At 43.0% G+C, this 20,962-nt stretch overlaps 1 long non-coding RNA gene across 2 annotated transcripts in view; it reads left to right on the forward strand.

Moving 5' to 3' along the window:
* LOC123331773 overlaps positions 1–20,962 on the forward strand; it is a 59,728-nt gene that overhangs the window by 28,909 nt on the left and 9,857 nt on the right. The window contains exons 3-4 of one of the 2 annotated variants that reach the window (XR_006640620.1): positions 219–422; positions 7,847–8,038. This is a non-coding gene — a long non-coding RNA (uncharacterized LOC123331773). Of the gene's footprint in view, positions 1–218; positions 423–7,846; positions 8,039–20,962 lie in introns of those variants that run through there. The other variant, XR_006640619.1, reaches the window with a different exon arrangement.

The following is a 20,962-nucleotide window of genomic DNA, read 5'->3' on the forward strand; positions in this document are numbered from 1 at the left end:
TGACCAATTCACTTTATTATATACTGGAGAAGAGATGATGTCATTTGGAGCAAATCATAAGAGAAAGCGCCCATACATTAAAAAGTTGTTGAAAGGGTAAAGAGAAGGGGTTGAATTTAGACAAAGATCTGGTTATTTTGACACCTGGTATATAGTATAGTCTGTTTTGCTGAATTTCACCAGCTCTTGCTTCTGTTTGTCTTCCTAAATAAAATTAGACGTGTTCCTGCAAGCAGAATGTAAGAAGGCTTCTGGTGAATTCTAGACTGTCTCTGAGTAGTGTGTCTCTCATCACAAATACCTGGAGTGGGGGAGGATCCAGAAAGCTGCCATGCCCACAGAACTGCTTTTCTGTGCCTGCAACGAGTGCTGGACCAGTTCTACAAAGGAGGCCAGACAAGTGCTTACAAATGAGGCACAAGGTAGAGTTCCTAAGGGATCCAACTATTTCTTTCTTCCCTCCTTACCCACCCTTCGTTTCTCCTCTGTTGACACCATGCAGAAGGGAAGTGTGGAAGAATGTATTATTTGTTCGAAATTTCTCCTTCTATTCTCTGTATTGTGCCATAGTTTCACTAGGTAGATTATACTTCTCCAGCCCATTGACCTTGAAATTCGCCATATGACTTGCTTGGTCTAAGGGAAAATGGGCACAAGTGATCATTAATGAGTTCTGCGCTGAGATATTAAAGGGCATTGCAAATTTCTGCCAAGTTCTTCTTGTATTTCTGTCATCTGCCATGAGAAGTGCATACCCCAGGAAGCTGCTGACTGCAAAATGAGACACATATGAACAGACCTCAGTCTGATTCACAACCTTAAGCAGAGCTGCCATAAGTGACCCACAGACACACGAGTAAGAACGTCAATGGTGTCTTAGTCAACCACTAAGATTTAGGGGTGGGGTGTTTGCTATGGAGCAGCATTATAGCATTAGCTGAATAACACACTAGGGTAACTGCCATTTACTTGGGACTCACTCCTTGCCAAGCACCACTAACATTAGCTCCTTTAATCTATAAAATTTCCTTCTGGGATCTGCTAATGCTTCCATCTTTCATGAAACATCTGCTCAGAGAAGGCAAGGACTCATAGCTAACAAGTGGCTGAGCCAGAAACTCAAATTCACATTCAAATATTGCATTGGCCAAAAAGTTCATTTGGGTTCTTGTGACATTTCATGGAAAAACCAGAATGAACATTTTGGCCAACCCAATACAATGATTATTCCATGGCTTTTTCCTATTTTTCCTGCAGTTGAACCCACAGGTGATAGCAACAACCATCACATAAAGCACAAGTTCACTCTTTTATGAAGGGCACTTTCCCGAGTCTTTTCAATCCAATTACCAATTGGGATACTTAAGTTCTGTTTAGTTCTGCTCTAGATTGAATCATAGCCCATGAGATTGGAAATGGTAAGTCTTCAGTTCAGAAAGTATTGTGCTTTAGAAACCACAGGAAGGCTTAACATAGATTGGAATATTCTGAGGTGATAGGTAGGAGAGAAAATGTACCAGATAAAAACCCGTTGAGCCGGTGTTTTGAGCTTTTCTTGACTAAACCAGACAGGCTCCACAGAAACTACTCAGGATCCTCGCTGTGACCCCACTGCAAGAGACAAGCATTCAGACAGCAGCGCCAGGATTGTTGCAGTGGCACTCAGAAGGAAATATTTCCCGTCTCTGGCTGCCCATTGGAATCACTTGGAGACCTTGAGAAAGAAAAAATTCTGGGCCCTGCTGACAAACAAATGTCATTGACATTTCTAGGTGAAGAGCTGAGCATTTTTTGTTGTTGTTGGGGGGAATGTGAATTTTTTAAAGTTCCCCAGGTAATTCTATTTTCTTTGACCACACTGAGTAGTGTGTGGGAAACTAGTTCTCAGATCAGGGAACAAACCCTAGTCACTCCCCCACCCCCGTCTACAGTGGAAGCATAGAGTCCCAACCATTGGACCACTAGGGAAGTCCCCCCAGGTGAGTCTAATAGGCAGCCAGAGTTGCGACCCACTAAGCTACACTGGTGGAGAAGGCAATGGCAACCCAGTCCAGTACTCTTGCCTGGAAAATCCCATGGACAGAGGAGCCTGGTAGGCTGCAGTCCATGGGGTTGCGAAGAGTCGCACATGACTGAGCGACTTCCCTTTCACTTTTCACTTGCATGCATTGGAGAAGGAAATGGCAACCCACTCCGGTGTTCCTGCCTGGGGAATCCCACGGATGGCTGAGCCTGGTGGGCTGCCGTCTATGGGGTCTTACAGAGTTGGACACGACTGAAGTGACTTCGCAGCAGCAGCAGCAAGCTACACTGGTGGCTCAGATGCTAAAGAATCTGCCTGTGATGCCAGAGAGACCTGGGTTCAATCCCTGGGCTGAGAAGATCCCCTGGAGGAGAGTGTGGTAACCCACTCCAGTATTCTTGCCTGGAGAATTCCATGGACAGAGGAGCCTGGAGGGCTACAGTCCACGGAGTCGCAAAGAGCTGGACACAACTGAGGCGGTTAAACACAGTGCAAGCTGTAATAGAAGATGGGCTTCCCTGGTGGCTCAGTGGTAAAGATTCCACCTGCTAATGCAGGAGATGTGGGTTCCATCCCTGGGTGGGGAAGATCCCCTGGAGGAGGGCATGGCAACCCACTCCAGTATTCTTGCCTGGAGAATCCCATGGACAGAGGAGCCTGGTGGGCTACAGTCCACAGGGTTGCAAAGAGACATGACGGAGTGACTGAACAACAACAACAAAAGCTAGAAGATGGCCACAAAAAATGTATTTCATGATTTGCTGATATTTAACATTAAAAGCCAATTCTAGCCAATGACTCACTCATGGAGTCTGGAGTGTCAGCTTTGCGTGTCTTTAAACTTCCTACCTACTCTCCTATCATAATTCTGTACTATTTCTCTTTCCTCTGTGGAATATTTACTGAATCTATAGTTATTTACTGAAATCCACATTTATGTTAATTCCTAAAGTGGAGTTTGCCAAGGGCTAGACTGTAAAAGTTTATAGAGTTTGTAAAGAATTCACGAAAACTGTTATGTGCTAACTTAAAGAGGAGAGATGTCAGTGGCTTCATTGGCCAAATAAATAAAGCCCAGACTGTCGTTTATACTGATTGTATACATGGTTCATGCTGCTGCTGCTGCTAAGTCGCTTCAGTTGTGTCCAACTCTGTGCGACCCCATAGACGGCAGCCCACCAGGCTCCCCCGTCCCTGGGATTCTCCAGGCAAGAACACTGGCGTGGGTTGCCATTTCCTTCTCCAATGCATGAAAGTGAAAAGCGAAAGGGAAGTCACTCAGTTGTGTCCGACCCTCAGCGCCTCCATGGACGCCAGCCTTCCCGGCTCCTCCATCCATGGGATTCTCCAGGCAAGAGTACTGGAGTGGGGTGCCATTGCCTTCTCCGTACATGGTTCATACTCTCCTATGAATATTTTGGAGCACTGACAGTCTAGTTTAATTTGCACATACAAGTTCCCAAGGATTAGCTGTGACTGGCATAGCCCGAGATTCAGACATGCATGCTATCTTGCTCCTGCATACAGAGACCCCTTGTGGCACTTATCTGACTGCCTCCCAGGATATGTGGGAAACGTTCTATTTCTTTTACAGTAAGATACACAACTCTCTTACTGCACTGGTGGCAACTGATTTTTTTCGATGCATTTGAATGAAAATAATATCTAAGATTTATGGAGTATTGTCTATGTGCCAGGCACTATCCTTAGCGTTCTACATGCATTAACTCATTTAATCCTTAACTCTATGAGGTAGATGATCTAGTTATTGTCCTCATTTTACAAAAGAAAAAAACTGAGGCACAGAAAAATTAAGTACGGTGTCTAAGGTCACACACCTATTAAAGGATGAAGCAGGAATTTGAACCCAAAAAGTCTAGTTCCAGAATCTGGATTTTGAGCCACTAGAAATACCACATCCCTTAGTAGGCAGTAGGTAACTTTCTTTCAACTTTAGTAGGTAGGGGACTGATCTGAGTACATTTTAGGAGAGGCTGTAGAGCAACCAGTAGTCTCCTCAATGCTAGTGGAAGTGCAAACTGGTACAAGCACAAAGAAACTGTTTGCTAACAGTTGATACCTACTAAAGCTGAACACCTGCTTACCCTAAGACCCAGTAATTCCTGGGCACATATCCCAAAACAGTGCATACATGTGTTGATGAAAGGACATGAATTTGGGTGTTTGTAACTGAACTGGAAACTACCCAAAGGTCCATCAACAGGAAAGCGGATAAACACATTCTAGTGTATTGATACTGCTGTGCAACAAGGAGAAGAAACAATGTATCACTACACAGAGGAATAAGGAAGGCTCTCACAAACAGAATGCTGACTGAGAGAAGTCAGGAAAAAAGGGCACAGGCTATAAGTGTCTATTTATATAGAGTACAGAGGCAGGCAAAAGGAATCTCTGCTATTAGGGGTCAGGCTATTGGTTACCCCAAGGGGGAGAAGCTGTGTCTGGAATGAGTATTTGGGGGAGGGGGCTTCTGGGGTTGTGGGTAAAGATTTATTTACTTATTTGCGCTATGTGTCTTGTGGGATCTAGTTCCCAGACCAGGGATTGAAACCGTGCCCCCTGCAGTAGAAACACGGAGTCCTAAACACTGGACTGCTAGGGAAATCCCAAGTCCTCTTTACTGATCTGGATGGCAACCCACTCCAGTACTCATGCCTGGAAAATCCCATGGACAGAGAAGCCTAGTAGGCTACAGTCCATGGGGTCGCAAAGAGTCGGACACGACTGAGCGACTTCAGTTTATTGGCCACAGCATGTTTAAAGTTCTGAAAGTTCAGTGAGCTTTACATTTAGGTTACATGCACTCTTCTGTATGTACACTACCTATCAATAAAAAATTTGCAAGGGTACTACTACCTGTGATCAAATATTACCTAGGAGATTTCATTAAATATTTTCAAATAAACAATGCATATTTAAGGAAAGTAGTCATTCCAGGCAATCAAAGAGTAAGTTTCCGCTATCTCTAGTTCTTCCCCCAGTTTCCTGCTTTTTATCACAAATGCCAACCTGATGATTTAATAACAAGAGTAAATGTTCAACTGGGTCAGGTATATGGAACGGGTTCAGTGTGTTTGCCTCCAGACAGGAGTTCAAAGGCAGGGTAACTAATGACAGTTGTATGAAGGTATGTTTGGTAGGGGGGGCTTCTCTGGTGGCTCAGTCGGTAAAGCATCTGCCTGCAATGGAAGAGACCCGGGTTCGATTCCTGGGTCGGGAAGATCCCCTGGAGAAGAAAATGGCAATCCAGTCCACCACTCTTGCCTGGAAAATCCCATGGACAGAGGAGCCTGATAGGCTACAGTCCATGGGTCACAAAGAGTCAGACACGACTGAGTGACTTCAGTTGGTAGCAGGTATCAAAACAAAGATCCCTGGCTGACTCCCTTTGCATGTCCTGGAGCACTCCCAAGGGTGTAGAAATAGCTTTCTTTTGTAGAAATCTTCAAGAATGAGGGAACTGAGAGCTAAGAAGTGACTGACTCCACATGACACTCTGCCTAAGGGCAATCCCCTCTGAGGACAGAGTCCTCACTGGAAGCGGGTGGACCAGCTCACAGTAGGAAGTCTCACTACTCCTGCTCACTACTCCTGCTCACCTGTGTTAGCAACTCATCAGCCACCCCTTTATATTTGAGGGGTAGAGCCCAATCCACCATGGCCTGTTTATCCCACTTCTGCCTTAGAGAGAAAGACTTCATTAAATATAACAAAGGCAATGCTTTACCAGTGAAAGCGCTACTTTCTTTTTGCCTAAAATGTATGCCTACAAAAACCTTTCATCACTATAGATTCTGTCAGCCAACTTCTTTCTGGTAAGTTCTACAGGGAAGAACTTTGTGTTCTAGCTCAAAAATTATCATCAAAACAGCCACAAAATTCACCTCTATTATCAGGCAAGACATGAACCTGGCCATCTTACCAGGTTTTCTTTTTCTTCCTCTGTGCACTGCACAGAATTATGGATAACTAAATATAAGATAACTTTGGCAAATACTTTTCTTAGAATTCTGCTGATTATTCTCAGGGGGAAAGTCGTATGCAAAGAAACTAGGTTGACTTAACTACTAAGTGTACTCATCAATCATTTAGTGAATTTGCTCCAGGTCTTATTTCCAGTTGCATTTTAAATTTCAATCTATTTTCAGGATCAGATTTATTCCCCCCTCCCTCTCCTCATCACCTCTCCCACCACAGAAGCCATGCTGGATTTACCCTTAGTCCCACTAAGCCCTTGTGGGAAAGAAAGACTTTTGGTGAGAAGTGATGAGGGAGGAAGGGAGAAGGAGAAGTGTCCGACTCTGCGACCCCCATGGACTGTAGCCGGCCATGCTCCTCTGCCTATGGAATTTCCCAGGCAAGAATACTGGAGTGGGTTACCATTTCCTTCTCCAGGAGATCTTTCCAAGCCAGGAATCGAACCTGTGTCTCTTGCATCTCCTGCATTGGCAGGCAGATTCTTTACCACTGAGCCACAAGGGAAGCCCGTCCTGGCCTTACCTGAGTTGATTTAAGGTCCCTTTCATCTGAGGCAAAAGAGGAAAGATCTCTGGATAGGGGGTGACGGAAGACAAATTCTTAACCTGGTGTCTGCCCTGTGCCTGATCTGATGAGAGTTCTGGGGCCCCCTAGAGGGAGGGGTCAGTGTCTAATGGCTGAAGGTGCTCTGTTCATCAGAGGTTCTGACATGTTGGGCCCAAGAAGGGGTTACATGATTATTGGGCAGAGGAGATAAAACTTGAAAAGAAAATTACTCAAGATAAAGTAAAAAAGGGCGAGAAGGGTTATGCTCCCCAGACCTACTCTTCCTGAGACCATCACATTAGCACTGGGGCTATAGGACCTTAAAGTGAGCGCTGGAGAATGGCAAGTCATAGAAGAGAAAGAGAAATAGGTGCCTACCTGGCAACCACGAAGTACAATAGGTACGTGACAACAAACACAGCTCAGAAGAACATGGGCAAGCGTTTTCCTAACTACCTGTAAGATACTTGCCCTGTGAAGTCCCAGGGGCATCGAGGAATTTCTAGTGGCAGTTGGAAGAGGAAGCCACTCAAAATGGTTGTGTTCTTGCTCTCTGTCTTTCCCTGGTCTGACTAGTGCCTACTCCACCTACACCCTACGCGCAGGACAAACCTTCCCACATCCTTGCCTCACGGCCCAGCTAACTATAGCTTACCAAACGGCTGATGAGGAGTCGGCCCCTCAACGGCTTTCCTCGATCAGCCGTTTCCGCTTAACGGTAGACTTGGGTGCCCACGAGTATGGGTTCTTATGTGCGCATGCGTGCGCTCTTGTGTGCGTGTGTGTTGTGCGTATGCGTGCTTGCGTGGGCGTCTGCGAGCATATGCGGGTGCCTGAGCGCCTGCGTGGGTGCGTGGGTACGTATGTGCTTGCGTGTGTGGGTGCGTGGCTGCGTGCTTGGCCGCCAGCGTGCGTAAGCGGGTGCCTGAGTCTGTGCGTTCATGGGCGCCTGTGTGCGTGGGTGCCTGCGTTACTGCACGCGTGCATGTTCAGCCAGGTCCCAGTCTTTGAGTGTAGCCTGCCAGGCATTCTCCAGCCGAGCATAGCCATTTCCTTCTCCAGGGCATCTGCCTGACAGGAATCATCTGAGGTCAATTCCCATACAATTGGTAATCCTGGCTTCCCCCAGCCCCCAGCAGTGAAACCTGCCAACGTGTCCATCCTGCCTGCTTGCTCCTGCGTTGCACATGATGGGATGTTGTTCCAGGACCTTGCTTGAGACAGACAAGGTCCTCCATCGGGTAAAGCATGATGTCTTCTTCTCTGTCGCTGAATTAGGGCCCTTTCATTGGTCGTGAAACTGGGCAAGTGAGGCCTTGCTGGCATGTGGGATGCAGCAGAACAGCTGCGAGGTCGCTTCAGTCGTGTCCGACTCTGTGAGACCCCATAGACAGCAGCCCATCAGGCTCCCCCATCCCTAGGATTCGCCACGCAAGAACACTGAAGTGGGTTGCCATTTCCTTCTCCAATGCATCAAAGTGAAAAGTGAAATTGAAGTCACTCAGTCGTATCAGACTCTTCGCGACCCCATTCACTGCAGCCTACCAGGCTCCTCCGTCCATGGGATTTTCCAGGTAAGAGTACTGGAATGGGTTGCCATTGCCTTCTCCAGGTCTTGGGCTAGGAATCCTTAATTTAGGCATAAATGTGTGTGTGTTTAAAATTTTATTTAGTTAGCTTTTGGTTGTGCTGGATTTTTGTTGCTGCTCAGGGGCTTTCTCCAGTTGGGGAGAGCCGGGGCTTCTCCTGGCAGTGGCTTCTCTTGTGGAGCACTGGCTCTAGGGCACGTGGGCTGAGTAGTTGTGGTTCACCGGCTTAGTTGCTCCAGGGCATATGGACAGGGAGGGATTGAACCAGTGTACCGGCATTGGCAGATGGATTCTTTTCCACTACGTAACCAGGGAAGTCCAGTTTGGGCATAAAAATGTGACATCATTCATTCCCAAACTGCTAAGGTCTGGGAATATTTTAATTATTACACAGTAGGGTGTGTTGCCCAATCTCCTTGGAGAAGATTACACAGATGGTGTTTTGTCAAACTACTTCCATTATATAAAGGTGCTCTGTGGAAAGAATAGTCAATAATCAAAATAGTTTGAGAATACTGGATTAAATAACATTAAGTAGATGGATTGTAATGGGGCACAGTTCTTTCTTTTCATCTTGGTACCTGGTGGACACACCTGAGAGAAGCAGCTGTTTCTCTCATAGAGTTTGATGGAAAGTTTGTTGGGAAGCAGTGACCAGTATCACAGGACATCATCTTATTTTTGAATATTTATTTATTTATTTGGCTGCTCGGAGTCTTCGTTGTGGCACGTGGGATCTTTAGTTGTGGCGTGTGAACTCTTCTTTGCGGCATGTAGGATCTAGTTCCCAGACCAGGGACTGAACCCAGGCCCCCTGCTTTGGGAGTGTGGAGTCTTAGCCACTGGACCACCAGGGAAGTCCCTCACCTTGTATTTGAATCTCCCTCTTTTCTCCTCACTTTAGCTGCCATGGATTATACCTCCCATGAAAGCTTTAGCATTTAAACCTTTCTTCTGGCTCTGTTTTCCAGGGAACCCAGGATAACACAGTGTGGGAAAATACCAGGGCTTTCTGGTCTCATAGACCAGTGGAATTGTGCTATGTTAGGCCTCCTTGGTATTTCTCCATCTCATAAAGTACACACTCAGCTTTGCACATGCTGTTTCTCTATATGGAACATTCTTCTTTCAGACATATGCATGGTTTATTCCCTCACCTCCTTCAGGTCGTTGCCCAAGTATTACCTACTTACTGAGACCATCCCTTCTCTCCTATTTAAATTTGCACACATATACTGCACTGTATTCCTTCACCCCTCATTTATTTTATTTATTGTTATTTCTAGAATAATAGCTGCTATTATATCTCATCATTCTTGGTAAGCTCCATGAGAGGAAAAGCATTCAGTAAGTATTTGTGAGGCAGCTGGATGGGTGGATGGGTAATGGATGAATGGATGGATAGAGTGATGGATGAATAGATGAACAGATGGAGCAGTTGGTGATAAGGAGCTGTTCTTTTTCATGGTTCAGGATCTCTGTAAACATGGTATAAAAAAAACTCCAAATGAACTTCAGTTTGAGGATTCATGGGCAGTTCAGAAAAGAACTGTTGAATCAAACTGTGCTGAATGTTTTCTTCAGTTACTCCCATCAATGATAGGGCTAATCAATTTTGGAAGGCATCCTAGTATGCCTTCCAAACAGTCTCATTAGGCTGTTTGAAACTATTGATGTCCGAATATAGCACTCTTATCCCTTCTTTTTCATCATTAATTAATGGATTAAATGTCCACTATAGCAGTGTTATGGAGAAGGCAGTGGCACCCCACTCCAGTACTCTTGCCTGGAAAATCCCATGGGCGGAGGAGCCTGCTAGGCTGCAATCCATGGGGTCGCTAAGAGTCGGACATGACTGAGCGACTTCACTTTCATTTTTCACTTTCCTGCATTGGAGAAGGAAGTGGCAACCCACCCCAGTGTTCTTGCCTGGAGAATCCCAGGGATGGGGGAGCCTGGTGGGCTGCTGTCTATGGGGTCGCACAGAGTTGGACACGACTGAAGTGACTTAGCAGCAGCAGCATAGAAGTGTTAAAATCTAGCCCAGGAAGAAGGTGGTCCTGGACTGTTGGCTAGCTGCATCTCATTCCATCTGATACTGCTGAGGCCTGGCCATCAGTGTGCATTTGAGGGAGACAACAGAAACCCACCGATAAGACGGCTGGAGAGCTTGCTAAGTTTAAAGGCATCCGTTAATGGACTCTCGTTTTTAGCAAAATGGAAGTTTGTTCTTTAAAAATTTTGTTTTGAATTACCAATTTATGTAGAGATAAAAGAATGCTTAGGGTTTAAGACAGATCAGCTTGTGTTCACAAAATCATTCTACATATATTAAGATGAGGAAAGGCCATCTGTTTGTCTAGAAGAGAATTGACTAGCTTTTGAGTACCTTCTAAAGTGGCAAGTGATGAACCATTTTAATTGGGTTGCTTTAGTTATGTCTACAGTTTGTTTAGTATTTTAACTATTTTTAAGGCATGCCGTAACGTTGGGAAATGAGTATAAACCCTAGTTTGGGTGGTATCTAGATGTTTGTAGCCCTTGTTTAGTACCTATAATTCTAACCATAAGAGCTTCTACTTAGTATTTATGATGATCCAGGAATCACATTCAATGCTTTCAGTATGCTGTTTTTTCTTCACAGCAACCTTAGGAGCGAAATATTATTATCCCCATTTTAAAGCTCAGGAAACTACCACTTAATGGGCTTGAGAACCTGCCCAGGGTCTTACAGCCATTAAGGATCACAGGCATGGCTTTACCATGTTTGTAGTTCAGTTGCCCAGTCATATCCCACTCTTTGTGACCCCATGGACTGCAGCACGCCAGGCCTCCCTGTCCCTCACCATCTTCCGGAGTTTGCCCAAGTTCACGTTCATTGCATCAGTGATGCCGTTCAGCCATCTCATCCTCTGACACCCTCTTTGCCTGCCCTTGATCTTTCCCAGCATCAGGAACTTTTCTAATGAGTTTTCTGTTTGCATCAGATGACCAAAGTACTGGAGCTTCAGCTTCAGCATCAATCCTTCCAGTGAATATTCAGGCTTAATCTCCCTTAAGATTTACTGGATAGTATACAGTATACTAACACATATATATGGAATTTAGAAAGATGGTAATGATAACCCTGTATGCGAGACAGCAAAAGAGACACAGATGTATAGAACAGTCTGTGGACTCTGTGGGAGAGTGCGAGGGTGGGATGATTTGGGAGAATGGCATTGAAACATGTATAATATCATATGTGAAATGAATCGCCAGTCCAGGTTCAATGCATGATACAGGATGCTCAGGGCTGGTGCACCACGATGACCCAGAGGGATGGTATGGGGGGGAGGTGGGAGGGGGTTCAGGATGAGAAACACATGTACACCCATGGCGGATTCATGTTGATGTATGGCAAAACCAATACAATATTGTAAAGTAAAAAAAAAAAAGTTTGACTGGTTCGACCCCTTGAGGTCCAAGGGACTTTCAGGAGTCTTCTCCAGCACCACAGTTCGAAGGCATTAATTCTTTGGTGTTCCGATCTCACAGCCATACATGATGGCTGGGAAAACCATAGCCTTGACTATATGGACCTCTGTTGGCAGAGTAACATCTCTGCTTTTCAACACACTGTCTAGGTTTGTCATTGCTTTCGTGCCAAGAAGCAACTGTCTTCTGAATTCATGGCTGCAGTCACTATCTGCAGTGATTTTGGAGCCCAAGAAGAGGAAATCTGTCACTACTTCCACCTTTTCCCCCTCTATTGGCCATACAGTAATCGGGCTAGAAGGCATGACCTTAGTGTTTTGAATATTTAGTTTTGTTTTTTTTTATTCTGTATGCCTTATTATCTATTTTTTATTTATTTCCTTTTTTTTTGCCATTTCTTTTTTTTTAATTTTATTTTATTTTTAAACTTTACATAACTGTATTAGTTTTGCCAAATATCAAAATCAATCCGCCACAGGTATACATGTGTTCCCCATCCTGAGCCCGCTCTTTGACTCTCCTCCCTCACCCTCATCAAGAGGCTCTTTAGTTCCTCTTTGCTTTCTGCCATTAGAGTGATATCATCTGCATATCTGAGGCTGTTGATGTTTCTCCTGCCTATCTTGATTCAGACTTGCAACTCATCCAGCCTGGCATTTCTCCCGATGTGCTCTGCATGTAGGTTAGACAGAGTGACAGCAGACAGCCCTGTCATACTCCTTTCTCGATCTTAAACCAATCAGTTGTTCCATACAGGGTTTTAACTGTTGCTTCTTGACCTGCATACAGGTTTCTCAAGAGACAGGTAAGATGGTCTGGTATTCCCATCTCTCTGAGAGCTTTCCAAAGTTTGTCATGATCTATACAGTCAAAGGCTTTCGTGTAGTCGATGAAACAGAGATAGCTGTTTTTCTGAAATTCCCTTGCATTTTCTATACTCCAGCAACTGTTGGCAATTTGATCTCTAGTTCCTCTTCTTTTTCTAAACCCAGCGTGGACATCTGGAAGTTCGTGATTCACCTAATTCTGAAGCCTAGTATTCAACATTTTAAGCATGACCTTACTAGCATGGGAAATGAGTGCAATTGTCTGATGGTTAGAACATTCTTTAGTACCACCTTTCTTGGGAATTGGGTTGAGGATTGACCTTTTCCAGTCCTGTGGCCACTGCTGGGTCTTCCAGATTTGTTGACATAATGAATGCAACATTTTGATGGCATCCTCCTTTAGAGATTTGAATAGTTCTTTTGGAATTCCATTGCATCCACTAGCTTTATTAACAGCAGTGCTTCTTAAGGCCCGCTTGGCTTCTCACTCCAGAATGTCTGGGTTTGGGTGACTAACCACACCATTGTAGTGATCTGGTTCATTAAGATCTTTTTTATACCATTCTTCCGTGTATTCTTTCCATGTCTTCTTGATCTCTTCAGCATCTACTAGGTCTCTACCATGTTTATCCTTTATTGTGCCCATCTTTGGGTGGATTCCATGCTTGCAGACTCCTGAATCCAAGCTCTGGGGTTTGAAGAAAAAGGGAAAAGGCTATATAAAAAGTGTTGAGTTCTAAACTCTCAAGTGATAAAATTTAGATGATTCAATACTACTGACATACTTCTAACCCTGGTAGAATCCACCTTGTTCAGGAGGAGGGACACATGCATGCACACACACACACACATACATACAAACAATAACACACAGATACACTTTTATTTATATGCACATACACCTACACGCACACCAGCCCTTGGCCATTCACACCAGGGCAATTAGCAGACACTCGTATTCTGGGATCCTTCAGGCTCAGAGCCAAGTTAAAAGACAGACCAAGTGCATAATTGCTCTGAGCACCAATCTGTAAAGGTAATAGCATTTCCAATGGAAATCAGAAATATGGTACCATTTAACTCAGATCTACATGTGTGACTACTTCTATAACCATCAACATACAAATCAGTCCTACTTTAGTGAAGTAGACAGTAGAAATGACAAAAATCATCCTGGTGCCAGTTCTACTCCCTCAGTAAGAAACTGTTGCATTAAGATTGGAAGGACAGCATCAGAAGCACATATCTAAATCTTAGTTTTCCTCAGCTGCAACATATCTTGGTCCAGACCTGTTTGTGCAATGGGTGTTCTACTCTATTTCTAGTGCCAAAGTACCAGAGGCTTGAGCACTGCTCCCAGTCTTCTGTTCCAACAACATTGTCTTCTTCAGCTCTCATGTGTGGTCCAGTGCATGCAGTCCAGTGCTTGTCTCTGCACTTGGACTTTCCTTCTGATCCAGTGTGGAATTTGTGGAACAGATCTTGATTGCCTCACTGGCCTTCAGACCTCTCCCAAATTTGACTTTACATATTAGATTTCCATTTGGGTCTGGGGTAAACTACTTTTCTTGTTATTTGGCTATCAGACATGCTGCTAAATCTCTCTAGGCTTGGCCTGGTCTAGCCTAGCCTGTTTAGCCTTCCTGGGATCAGCAGCCTTCTCTGGCTTCCCAAGCATCCCAGGAATGCTTCCAGGATACCCGTGCTTGTTGAATGTTCAGTATCTGTCCTGTCCTCTGAATGTAAACTCTTTATTCAGCACTCTTTCTCTAGCACTTCACACGGGTCCCACCATGTTTGGTTCAGTTCAGTAGTCAAGTTCGACTCTTTGTGACCCCATGCATTGCAGCATGCCAGGCCTCCCTGTCCATCACCAACTCCCAGAATTTACTGAAACTCCTGTCCATCGAGCCAGTGATGCAATCCAACCATCTCATCCTCTGTTGTCTGCTTCTCCTCCCACCTTCAATCTTACCCAGCATCAGGGTCTTTTCCAATGAGTCAGTTCTTTGCATCAGGTGGGCAAAGTATTGGAGTTTCAGCTTCAGCATCCGTCCTTATTCAGGACTGCATATTCAGGACTGATTTCCTTTAGGATGGACTGGTTGGATCTCCTTGCATTCCAAGGGACTCTCAAGAGTCCTCTCCAACACCACAGTTCAAAAACATCAATTCTTCGGGGCTCAGCTTTCTTTACAGTCCAACTCTCTCATCCATACATAACTAGTGGAAAAACCGTAGCTTTGACTAGACGGACCTTTGTTGGGAAAGTAATGTCTCTGCTTTTTAATACACTGCCTAGATTGGTCATATCTTTCTTCTAAGAATCAAGCATCTTTAATTTCATGGCTGCAGTTACCATCTGCAGTGATTTTGGAGGCCCCCCCCAAAAAGAAGTCTGTCACTCTTTCCCCATCCATTTGCCATGAAGTGATGTGATCAGCTGCCATGATCTTAGTTTTCTGAATGTTGAGTTTTCTGAATGTTGAGCACCTCACGTGGGGCCTGCCATGGAGAAGATGATAAATAAGTATTTGTCGACTAAATAAGTGAATGTATATTTATTTACTTTGTTTGCAGGTACATGACACTTAGGATGTGCCTGGAAATATTGTAAGGATTTTATGCACATGAAACTCATTGAAATGTTTTTTAACATGCCATGTATCGCACTAGACTGTTTGTTCCTTGAGGACAGAATTTGTGCTGATCTCTAGTACAGTATCTGACAATATATTTTGATTACATGAAAACATCTATACTTTTAATTGTTAAAATTACATTTCTGAATCTATGTCTTTCTACTCTGAGCAACATAAAAACACACATCTCTTAACTTGTAAATGCTCATGTTTAAATGGGAAAAAAACAAAAACAAAAACAAATGGACCGTTTCATGGCCAAATTATCTTAATTTTATTTTCTTGCTTGACAATTTCTGTTGCTATATAGTTTCATATTCTGTTATTTTCCTTTGCTTAGCTATCTATTGCTGTATAATGAATTACCCCCAAATTCAGGGTAATTTTATATATACTAAAATTTAACCTTGCTCACCACTGTGTGGGTCAGACATTCAAGGAAGTTTCAGCTGAGCAGTTCTCACTGGGGTCTCTCACACAGTTGCAGTCAAGTGTCCGCTGTGCCTACAGTCATCAGAATCTCAGCTGCGCTGGATATCCATGATGGCTTGCACAAGCCTGGCAGCTGATCCCGGCTGTCAGGTAGGACTGCAGTTTGGGTTGTCCACCGGAGTACCTACACCTGTCCTCTGCATGTGTCCTGGGCCTCTCAGAGTATGGTGGCTGGGTCCCAGGAGAGAGCTATCCAGAGAGCCGGTATTCAGAGAGAACTAAGCAGAAGCTGCCAGGCTTTGGAAGTCACGTAGCATCACTTCTCCTAAATTGTATTTCTTCCAAATAAGGCCAGCCCAGGTTCAAGGCAGTAGAAGGGGAGAATTAGACCCTGCTGATTTATGGAAGGAGTGTCAGAGAATTTGTGGCCATCTTTTCAGACATCCACAACAAGGTGAGCCCTGAACTGATGAATGAAAAAATAATGCCTATGTACGCATGTTTGGAAAACATGCTCTCCCAAATTCTCACTTCTGCAAAAATTTGGATTCTTCTTTGCTTTTTGTCTGCACTGTGTCACCTGTGGGATTTTAGTTCCCTGAGCAGGATCAAACACAGGCCCTTGGCAGTGAGAGCTTGGAGTTCTAAGTCCTGAACCACCAGGGAGCTCCCTGCATTTATTCTGAAGTGTTATTAGGTCCAAAATTAAGGCACTGTTTTTATCACAAGAAAAGGTCTACTTATACAAACTTCTGGGCATAAGGTGAAAGGAAGGGAAAAAGAGAAATAGAATGAAAGTCAGAGCTGACCCCTACTTACCTGGTAGGATCCACCACTCCAGATATTTCCTCCTTCATCTGTTTCCATACTTGAAATGCCTCCAGTGAAGGCTTCTACCAAATCTTAAGACAACACTCACTGCAATATAGATAACACATAGAGAAGAATAGCATTTTAGTCTTTTGAAACTATTACCCCTTGGGTGTTAAAGTGTGAATGAAGAGGCCCTGTTGGTTGAACATAGATTTGTTCTTATAGGCATGATCAAAATTCTGGGAAAATTTAAAATTTTGCAAGAAAAAATGAAAAACAACTCAGTTATTGAAGTGGAACATCCTTGTATGTGTCATCCTACAAAGGTTATATTTATGAACTGAACTTCCCATTCCCTTTAGTGATTTGGTAAATCCCAAAGCAGTGTCAAGATAAACAATAAATTGCATCTCAGAAGCAACGCGTAAACCTTAAACAGGAATGGATCCATTCATGTCATCATCTGATATATGGAGACAGCTGTTTTACAGTATTTATTGGTACTTATCTCTTGAGGTAACACCTTCAACTCAATAGTTCTTTTCTATTTTTAATGTCCTTCTGCCATAACCTGTTCTTACGCCCATTTTTCTTACTGAACATAGATTTGTGCAGAGGCTTGAGTGTTTTTCTAGGTTATTTTTTTTTCCTCCATAGGAACAGATTGTATTTCATTTGAAGTGTGTTAAGTTGCATCAGGCTTTACAGATTGGCAGTGTACCTTCATTTTGGACACAAAGGAAGCCATTCTCATGTCTGCTGTGTGAAAACTGAAACTTGGGACTTATGTATTTTTAAATTATTGTGGTAGAAAACACGTAACATGAAGTCCACCATCTTAACTATTTTTAAATGTACAGCTTCAGTAGTGTTAAGCATGATCACATTACGATATAACCTTTTGCATCCTTATGTACTTTTTTGTGTGTGTACATCTTGGTCAGAGAAGCAAGCAGCCTCTCGCCATGTGTAGACAGGCTTGATCTGTTGCCTCAGGCCTCAGACATGGTTGAATGGGGAATTTAGAATTAGGTGTTGGACCTGTAAGAAACCAGGGAGGCGTTAACTCCGTTGGACCCTCTGTGCATTAGAGGCAGACATGCCATTTTTTGGTTGTTATGAGGTGACAGGATGGGGTATTATCTTTACTATATCACTGCTTGAGTTTCAGGACACTCTGTGCAAGGGTCAAAATGGTCACTTGTGCCCCTAGTGTTACTGCTGTGAAACTCTCAGACAGCTTGCACCCTTTTGCTTTTATCCATCAGTGCATTGGTAAGACTCATCTGCGGGTGACAAAGCCAGAATATACACATGTAATTTCCAAAGCTCAGACCCTTCAGCTAAACCACATCTTACTACCACCTGTTCAAAAGGACCCAATAAATGCATTTTTAGGTGCTGATGTTCAGAAATCTGCATGCTAATAGGTTCTGAAGTTAAAGAGTGTTGGCTTGTGACTCCACTGGAAAGTAATTTTCATTGTTCGAAACCTTACCAGCCAATGAAGTAAGAGTTGTTCCTATTTTTGACATGCCAGTGATCAAATGATAGATATGAAACTGTATGAATTTTAGATTGCAACTGGTGACCTCAATCTTGCAATATCAGTAACTGATTTCTTTGTTTTCTAGAGATATTTTATTAACTTTTTCTTTTGAAAAATTTTAAACCTAACAGAAATGTTGCTAGCGTAAGTACGATGAATTCCTGATGGCCGGTACCTAGATCCGCCAGTTGTTAACATTTTGCTGTGTTTGCTTTTGCTCTCATTCGACGTGTATTTTCTTTATTGAGGTGAAATGTACTATATAAAATTAACCATTCTGAAGGGAACAATTCAGTAGCATTTGGTACATTCATAATATACTCATTTACATTTAGGTCCAAAGAATTTTAATTGCCTCAAAATAAAACCCATATCCAGTAAGCAGTTATTCCTCATTTGCCTTCTGCTCAGCCCCTGGCAACCATGAGTCTGCTTTCTGTCTCTATGGATTTGCCTGTTTTGGATATTTCATATAAATGGAATCATACAATATGTGACCTTTTCGTGTTTGGCTTCTCAGTGTAATATGCTCGGGCTTCATCCATAAGGTAGTGTGTATCACTACTTTGACCGCAGACACTTTTCACTCACTTAACATCCTCCTGCTCCCAATTCACCCTACAAACAGACTGGATAGGAACTTGTGGTCTTGAAACTGAGCCAGACTCTGTGGGGCCTTCCTGGCAACATACCCTCCATGTCTCCTACCTCTTGTTTGTAAAAAGGATTTAGCCTCTTAGACCTTCCCCACGTTCCAAAGAGTATATTTAATCAGAGAAGTGAGAAAATACAGAAACAACAACAATAGCAGTCAAGCAAGACAAAATTACAGTAGTTTAACCATAAAATAAAATCAAAGACCTTTAGTTCCTCCTTAAGGGTTATAGATAATATCCTGAGCCATACCTTGAATTGTTTTTGAGGATACTAAAACCCAACCAAGTGTAAGAAAGTAACTGCATGCTGCCCACAAACATGTAGACCCCAGACTGGTAGGAACCAGAAGGTTGATAATGTTAACTTCCAATATACCACACATCTTTATAGCCCCAGCACTCAGCACAGTTTCAGATACATAATAGACACTCAAAATAGGTTTGTTTTAGTAAGACACTTACATTTTCTCTGGTATTTTGAATGTAACTATATTCTACTACCATCATTTCTAGCATTCTGTAAATTTCTTCATCTATTCATTCAGTAAATACTTATTTGGGACCTATTCTATTGCCAGACCCTGCTCTAGGCACTGAGAACACAGTAAACAAAATAAAATCTTTTCTGTCATATACCTTACATTTAACTGGGAAAAGAATCACCATCAAACAAACATATTAGAAAGTATAATATGATGTCAAGCAGTATTAAATACTACCTAGGTAACTAAAGTTGAATAAATAAATATACTATTAAAGGTATCTAAAGTTAAAGAGATAGAAAATGACAAATAGATGCTATTTTATAAGAAAGTGATGTTTGAGCAAGAATCTTAAGAAAGTAAGAAAGCAGGTTCTCTGAATAGTTGAGTAAAGAGCATGCCACCAGAAAGAACAACAAATACAAAAGCTAGAAAACTCACATATCATATGCTTGAGGAGTAGCAATGAAACAAAATGAGCAATAAGAATGGAGAAATTAGGTCAGAATTGTGGATAGATGTCAAGTCACATGGACCTCTTAGGTGATTGTTAGGACTTGAATTTTTCTGATGGAAGTAGAGTTGATCTACAATAATACACTAGGTTCAAGGGTCCAACACAGTAACGCCATCTTTTGATACATTATACATAATTGGCTCTGTTCCCTATACTGTACATTACTTCCTTGTAATTTGCTTTTACCCAATAATTTGCTTCTTTTCATCCCTGTCACCTATTTTGTGCCTCCTCCCACTCCCTCCCATCCTGTTGGTAACTACTAGTTTGTTCTTTGTATCTGTAACTCTACTTCTGTTTCATTCCATTTGTTTTTTAAATTCCACATAAAAGTGAAAACGTCAAGTATTTCTCTTTCTCTGACTTATTCCACTAAGCAACCATATTGTTGCAAATGGCAAGATAGTGTACAAGCACTCCTTTTTCACCACATCCTCACCAACATCCTCAGCTTTTTATTCCTTCTGACTGAATAATATTCCACTGTGTATATATACATCACATCTTCTTTATCCATTGATCCGTTGATGAACACTTCAGTTGTTACCATATTTTAACTATTATAAATAAAACACTGAGAAACAGGGCACCCAAAGCCAGCTCTCTGTGACAACCTAGAGAGATAGGGTGGGGAGGAGGGTGGGAGGGGTTTCAGGACGGAGCGGACCATGTATAACCTATGGCTGAATCATACTGTGTATGGTAAAAATCATCAAAATACTGCAATTATCCTCCAATTAAAACAAGTAAATTTTTTTAAAAATAAAACATCGTGGTTCATTAAAATGAAAGTGAAAGTCGCTCGGTCGTGTCTCTTTGGGACCTCATGGACTGTATATAGCCCATTGAATTCTCTAGGCCAGGATACTGAAGTGGGTAGCCTTTCCCTTCTCCAGGGGACCTTCCCATCCCAGGGATGGAACCAGGTCTCGCACATTGCAGGCAGATTCTTTACCAGCTGAGCCACAAGAGAAGCACATATATCTTTCCAAATTAGTATCTTTTTTTGATAAATACATATAAGTGGAATTTCTGGATAATATGGTATTTTTTATATAATTTTTAAAGAAATCTCTGTACAGTTTTTCATGCATGTGTGCATGCTAAGTCACTTCCATCATATCTGACTCTGTGAGACCCTATGGACTGTAGCCTGCCAGATTCTTCTGTCCACGGGATTCTCCAGGCAAGAATACTGGAGTGTGTTGCTATGCCCTCCTCCAGGGAAGTGAGGAGATCACGTCCCGACCCAGTGATCAAACCCGTGTGTCTTCCGTCTCCTGAACTGGCAGGCAGGTTCTTTTGTCTTAGGTCTCCTGAATTGGCAGGCAGATTCTTCACTACTAGAGCCACCTGGGAAGCCCACAGTTTTTCATAGTGACTATCAATTTACATTCCCACCAACAGTGT

Source organism: Bubalus bubalis, chromosome X (assembly GCF_019923935.1).
Source record: "Bubalus bubalis isolate 160015118507 breed Murrah chromosome X, NDDB_SH_1, whole genome shotgun sequence".
NCBI classification, from domain to species: Eukaryota; Metazoa; Chordata; class Mammalia; order Artiodactyla; family Bovidae; genus Bubalus; species Bubalus bubalis.